At 39.5% G+C, this 7,573-nt stretch overlaps 1 non-coding gene across 1 annotated transcript; it reads right to left on the bottom strand.

Annotated features, from left to right (window-relative positions):
- Window positions 1–5,500: 5,500 nt before the first annotated feature.
- On the bottom strand, window positions 5,501–5,607 carry LOC141636034 (small nucleolar RNA R71). The gene has a single exon (XR_012540676.1). It is a non-coding gene; the product is annotated as a small nucleolar RNA R71 (small nucleolar RNA).
- Window positions 5,608–7,573: the final 1,966 nt, after the last annotated feature.

Here is a 7,573-nt window from a genome sequence, read left to right as displayed (position 1 = left end):
TCTTTCAGATCCCGATCCATCCAGATGATCAGGAGAAGACGAATTTTACCTGCCCTTCTGGTGTTTTTGCATATCGTAGGATGCCCTTCGGGTTGTGTAACGTATCTGCAACTTTCCAGAGATGCATGATGGGCATTTTTTCTGAGTATCTAGAGTCTATTATGGAGGTTTTCATGGATGATTTCTGTGTCTATGGCACTGATTTCTCTTCTTGTTTGGTCAATTTTGAAAAGGTCTTGAAAAGTGTGTTGACGTTAACTTGGTCCTTAACTGGGAAAAGTGTCATTTCATGGTCACTGAAGGAGTGGTACTTGGCCATCTTGTATCTTCTAAAGGTATCCAGGTTGACATGACAAAGGTGCAAATGATTGAGCAATTACCTCCACCAACGAATGTTAAGGGGGTGAAACGTTTTCTTGCTCATGCCGGCTTTTATCGCCGCTTTATCAAAGACTTCTCTAAGATCGCTAAACCACTTACACAGTTGCTACTGAAGGACGCCCCTTTTGTGTTTACTGATGCGTGTATGAATCTTTTTGCAGGATTAAGCAAGCTTTGATTTCATCCCCTATTATGCGATCTCCGGATTGGAATCTTCCGTTCGAGGTCATGTGTGATGCATCTGATTATGCTGTGGGTGCTGTGCTGGGTAAAAGGAAGGATAAAGCTCTACATGCTATTTATTATGCGAGCAAAACACTTAATGAAGCTCAGGTGAACTATGCTACCACAGAGAAAGAGTTGCTAGCTATTGTTTTTGCACTGGAGAAATTTAGATCCTATCTAGTGGGGTCTTAAGTCATTGTGTTCACTGATCATGTTGCGTTAAAGTATCTTTTGGCCAAGCGAGAGGCAAAGCCAAGGTTGATTAGATGGATTCTGTTGCTGCAAGAATTCGATCTCGAGATTCGAGATAAGAAGGGAGCAGAGAACGTAGTCGCAGACCATCTTTCGCGACTTCTCTATGATGACAAAGATGATGATTCATTTCCAGATGACTCCGTTATGCATATTTCTTGTTCTGAGGAGCCATGGTTCGCTGACTATGCGAATTACATCGTGGTTCACCAACTGAGACCCGATATGTCTTATCAGCATAAGAAGAGATTCTTGCACGATGATTCTTGTTCTGAGGAGCCATGGTTCACTATTATTTCTGGGATGATCCATATCTGTTTCATTCCTATGCTGACGGTATTTAACGTCGTTGTATACCTTAGTGGGAGGTAAATGGTATCCTTGACCGATGTCACTCTTCTTCTTATGGCGGTCACCATGGTGCTTCTAAGACTACTGCTAAAGTTTTATAGTCAGGCTTTTATTGGCCAACCATATTACGGGATGCTCACGCTTTTGTTACTAATGGTGACGCTTGTCAAAGGACTGGTAACATATCTAGGAGGCAGGAAATGCCTCAGACCGGTATACTTGAGGTCGAGCTTTTCGACGTTTGGGGAATTGATTTTCAAGGTCCCTTTCCATATTCTAAAGGGAATCATTACATCCTTGTTGCTGTAGACTATGTCTCAAAGTGGGTGGAAGTCGTTGCCTCCCCTACTAATGATGCTAAGGTGGTGATGAATTTATTTAAGAAGATCATTTTTCCCCGTTTTGGTGTCCTTCGAGTTATCATCAGCGACGGTGGAACACACTTTCATGAGAAGCATTTATCAGCTCTATTGGCTAAATAAGGAGTATCTCATCGGACCGGTCTAACTTACCATCCACAGACTAGTGGTCAGGCGGAAGTTTCGAACAAGGAGCTAAAATCTATCTTGGAGAAGGTAGTTAACAAGAATCGGAAAGACTGGAGCTTAAACTTAGATGACACTTTATGGGCGTACCGTACTGCTTTTAAAACACCTAGGTATGTTACCTTATCGGTTGGTATATGGTAAGGCATGTCATCTTTCAGTGGAGTTGGAGTATCGCGAATATTGGGCGATAAAAGAGCTAAATTTCGACCCATCTTTGGCTTAGAAGAAGCGACTTCTGCAACTTAATGAACTCGATGAGTTTCGTCTCAGTGCTTATGAAAGCTCTAGGATGTATAAGAAGCACACAAAGAGGTGGCACGACATGAAAACTTTGCCACGTGAGTTATCAGTGGGTGAAAAGGTGCTCTTATTTAATTCAAGATTAAAAATCTTCCCTGGTAAGCTTAAATCTAGGTGGTCCGGACCGTATACTGTTACTATGGTCAATAAGTTTTGTTCAGTAGAGGTAGAGAGTACAAACGCAGAGCGTTTCAAGGTAAATGGTCAACGGTTGAAGCACTATCATGCAAATGACGTAGCCGGAGTGGTTGAGGTAGTGTACCTCCAAAACGAATCCTCTTCCACTTGAACGAGGTAACAAAAGGTCGAGCGGGACCTTAAAAACCAGCGCTTACGGGAGCCAACCCGTTGTATTTTTTGTGTAAATTTTGTTTTGTTGTCATTTGTTTTATGTTATTTAGTTTAATTTATGAGTGTGTGAGGGAGGTAATTAATAATTTTACAAGCTACATATGCAGGTAACATTTTCGTGAGAAGTTTAGAGTGAAATTGTTTTGGAATGTGTGCGAAACGAGAATGTTAGTGTTGGGTACGATGTTGTTAACCATCTTAAACCGTCCCATGACGAAAATTCGACGAAAACTCGCATCGACTTGCATGCCAAAGTCACCCGTGTGACTAACGGGGCTGTTTAAGATGCTCAACCGAGCTGTTTAAGACGCGTAACGGGGCTGCTTAAGAGCCCCAACCGAGCCGTTAAAGACGCCTAACAGGGCTGTTACACTCCTAACTGGGCTGTTCTCGTTTTGTTTGAAAACATTAAATAATTACATCTTGTTTTTCTCTCACAATTCTTTAAACAAAAAAAAAAAGCAATCTTCATAGTCCATTCCTCTTTTTGCTTGACAATACCCTATCTCACACACAAAATTTGCCTCTCAAATTTCCTTAAGCTTCATCAAATTACAATCTAATAAACACTATATGTTATATTTCTGGTATACAATTTTTTCCAATCAATTTTTCCCCAATTACACTTGAAATTTCTGAATTTCTGATGTGACTCATATTTGAGCACATTTACTCCTCGAATTATCCTCGTTCCTATGCTTTACAGTGCATAATTGGGTCATTTACTATCTTTAGTTTCCCACTTTCCATATTCTTTGAGGTTTTGTTTCCTTGGTAGGAGAGCAGTGCAAACCTTGCATTTTCATGGCGAAATGGAGCTATATTGATCGCATCTAATGACCAAGCATGAAAGGGAAGACGATACTAGAAGGCCTATGTAGATAATAAAGTATATTGGGGAATGATGAATAGATCCTTGCATCCCCAACAAGATCCCCGCGGATTGTTGAGGATTGAAGAAAAGAGAAGTGTCTAACCCAGGATCCGCGCGGATTGCAAGCAATCCGAGCGTCTCCCTACCCAGCAATCCGAGCGTCCCGACAGCAAGACGCTCGTCTTCAAGCCTCAAAATCCGAGCGTCCCCCCTCAGTGATCCGCTCGGATGTTCTTACAGGAACCACCATGCCAGCTTCCTAGACGCTCGGGACGAGCATATTCATGCGGGACTAGCAAAACGGAGATGCGCATCTCCTTGGAGAGGAGCACTTCCTCAACTTTTCTTAAGGGTCTTAATAGTCATTTAAGGCCTTATTAACCCTAATCTCTGTACCTAATATTTAGTATAAATACCCCTTTGTACTACCTAGATTAGCAAGCAATCTTAATACTCTCTTAATCAAGTTGTAATCAATTAGTAATCTCATCTTAATCTTGTAGTCAACTCTTAATCTAGTCTTAATATAAATCTCATTTCTTGATCTTTCCTTAATTTCTCTACAGTTCATCATTTATTTTTGGGTAATTAGAAGTTCATTTGGGTTTATTGCGAGATTGACAACCTTCCATCAATCCTCAAGTACTTCAATTATTCTTTGCATTATTATTTTGGAATCTCCATAGGTATAATTCTCTTAATCCTTTTAATTATTGTTAATCATTTTCATTCATTCATCATGTTTTGCCTTGTTAATGTGATTGACAACCTTGTTAGCATGTTAAAATTGATCATGAGTGAGTAGTTTCCTTAGCTAGGGTTAATGGGTAATTAGGGGTAGCCAACATGGGAAATGATTCATGCTTAATCTAATATTTTCACATAATTTATTTACTTGCTTGTTGTGATTCCAACTTATGCACATGTTATGTTTGATGAAATGCGAGCCTATGAATCCTTGGTTTTTTTACCCATCACTTATCTTTTCAATGAGGCTTGTAAGACATAAACCAACTCGATCCTCATCAGACCATGTATAATGTTGAATAAGGAGGATTAACTCGACTTGTAGGTGTTGTACAATCAAATCAATTCGGCCCCGGGACCCAAACCTTTTTAGGGATTGTAAGATATACACTAACTCGATCCCATCACAACAATAATTGCTTGCTTATAATTTGAGAACATGTTTGTATGATCAACTCCTATGTATTCCCCTATGAACTTATGATACCCTAGTGCTATTAATCAATTGTTTACACCTTCATTTTATCTACCTTGCTTTTTTTTTATTGTTGATTAGTTTTAATTAATCTCCTATCTCGAACCCAAATTGTGACACCCTAAGACACGACCATTTACAATTGGAAATTCTACATCAATACCCGTCACTTGGGATCCGACCTTTTACTTGCCTCTTTATTAAGAGTAGTTTTTGAAGTTATAAATATTGTTTTGGTTGAGTAACTTTTGACGACGAGTTTTACAACAACACCAAAAAATGGCGCCGTTGCCAGGGACGGTGTTAACTTGATTTGATTTTTTTTGAATTATTTTTAGTTGTGTCTTTCTTCACCTTGGGGAAGTCAATCTCCTCAAGGTTTGTTCTAATTGTTTTCAAGTTGTTTGATATTTTGCATGTCTAGGAGATCACAAGGTAACTTGGTACCCATTGATCTTGAAAGTGAAAGAACTTTGACCAACAATAGAAGACTTGCTAGATATACTTTGAGAGGTATTGGTGAGATTGTGGACTTTCAACCAAATAATATTGAGTTCATCAACCCTTTTTCAAGAGAAGGAGAGGATAACCCAATACAAAACCCACCACAAAATCAACCCACAATGCCTAAATTTTCATCACATTCCGTACCAACCGAGGAGAACCTACCAAATGGTACTCCTACACCACAACATTTAACCGGTAATTTCATTGCCAAATCCACATTTATACAACTAGTTGAGAGAAGTTAATTTGGGGGGATACCTAGTTAAGACCCTCATTCTCATATGGAGACTTTTTGTGACTATTGTGATGCGATTTCTCAAACCGGAGTTACTCAAGACCAAATTCGATGGGTCTTATTTCCTTTTTTCTTTGATTGGTACTGTGAAATAATAGTTGAAGAGCCTAGATAAGGCTACTATTGGTATTGACTCTTGGAAGAAATTGACCCTTGCTTTCTACAAGAAATTATATCCTCCGGAGAAGACTAACATGTTGAGAGCCCAAATCACCGGGTTCAAACAAAGGGATGAGGAATCTTTGTATGAAGCATGGGAGAGATTCGAGAACACTTGCCGATCTTGTCCACACCATGGACTTAGCGAGTGGTTCCTTGTACAACAATTTTGGAATGGTCTATATGAAGACTCCCGAAACATTCTTAATATGGGATCAATTGGTATGTTTACCGAAGTTGATGACAATCAAACATGGAACAAGATTGAAGAAATAGCGGTCCATAACTCACAATATAGTAGACCTCGGAAGGCTACTAGAGGAGGAATGCATGAGGTGGACTCTATTACTCAATTGGGTGCTCAACTTAGTGATCATATTGACACCATTAATTTGATGTTTGAGAAGGCCATGGCTAAACTTGAAGAGGCCTCCAAATCACCCAAGCAACATGTTAATGCTATGGTAGCATCATCATCAATTCCAACTGGAGTATGTGAGAGTTGTGGAACTTTGGGACATGACCAAAGTGAATGTAGGGGAACCAGTGAACAAGTGAATGCTTTCCAAGCATACAAAAGTGGCACCCCTTATTCCAACTATTACAATGAAAACACCAAATTCCATCCCAATCTTTCGTACAAACGTCAAAATGTTCAAAACCCTCAACAAACATACACCCCACCTCCAATAAAAAACCAAGCTCAAAGACCCTTTTACAATCAAAACCAAAGTTATCAAAACCAACCTTCATACAATCAAACAAATGACTAAGGTTTTGATGTTCAAAAGGCGGTCCTTCAAATGCAAAAGAACCAACAAGAGTTTTTCACTCAAATGCAAAAGGATAGCCAAGCAAAAGACATCACCATTAACAACATACTAGCTCACACAAAGATGTTGGAGACCCAAATGTCTCAATTAGCATCTTCTAGTTCACAAAGACAAAAGGGGCAATTGCCACCTCAAGGTAATCCCCCAAGACATGATCGGTGCGTGCCATCCATTTGAGGAGTGGTACAAGGTATAAAGGGCCGAAGAGGCCCATTGATGAAGACAAGGAAAGAGTTGAAGACTCTAATAAAGAAGAAGAACCCACCACCATTCAAGAAGTTTCAAAGTAGAATGAAGAGAAGGCTAAGGAGAAAGAGCCTATTGTGATTCGACTTCCATTTCCAAGTCGTCAAGCTAAGCCTAAGTTTGATGAACAACTAGGGAAGTTCATGAAGATTGTGAAGAACTTGGAATTCTCAATTCCATTTACGGAATTAATCAATCACGTTCCGGCTTATGCGAAATACATGAAAGATATTCTTACAAAGAAGAAATCCATCCGGAATCTTGAGACTATTGCTTTCACTAAGGTGAGTAGTGCCATCCTACAAGGAAGTTCACCTCTAAAACTAAAGGATCCGGGAAGTTTCTCTATTCCATGCACCATTGGCGACACCACAATCAACAAAGCTCTATGTGATTTTGGGGCAAGTGTGAGTGTCATGCCATATTCGGTGAGCAAGAGGCTAGGAATGGGAGAGCTCAAGTGCACGAATATGACACTTCAAATGGCAGATCAATCAACGAAGACACCTTTAGGGGTATGGGAGGATGTGCGGGTAAGAATTGGCAAGTTCTTCATCCTGGTGGACTTTATTATTGTTGACATGGAGGAAGACTCCAACATTCCTATCATTTTAAGAAGACCTTTCTTACACACCGCGGGAGCGGTGATTGACGTGAAACATGGAGAACTCACACTTGAAGTGGGAGATGAAACAATTGTTAGGTTTATTTACCTATTATTAGACTCCTCTAATAGTGAACTAATTAACCTTTTAATTTATGTTCTTTAGATCTAGTGCATGCATAACAAAATAAGAGATTTATAAGAAAACAATGTCCCTTACATTGGTAATTTCGGTTTTGTGGGCACAAGTAAGGTTTCCTACCTTCACTTGTTCTTGAGCTATAATGATTATTAGGATGATCCTTCAAAGACTCCAAGTATAGAAGCCACTCCTCTTGATTGCACCCAAAACTATCCCTTATCTCTACTAAATAATATGTGCTAGTTATTTATTTAGTAGTTTACCTTAAAATTGATTACTAATA

Source organism: Silene latifolia, chromosome Y (assembly GCF_048544455.1).
Source record: "Silene latifolia isolate original U9 population chromosome Y, ASM4854445v1, whole genome shotgun sequence".
NCBI lineage: Eukaryota > Viridiplantae > Streptophyta > Magnoliopsida > Caryophyllales > Caryophyllaceae > Silene > Silene latifolia.
This window is presented reverse-complemented; position numbering and strand designations above follow the sequence as displayed.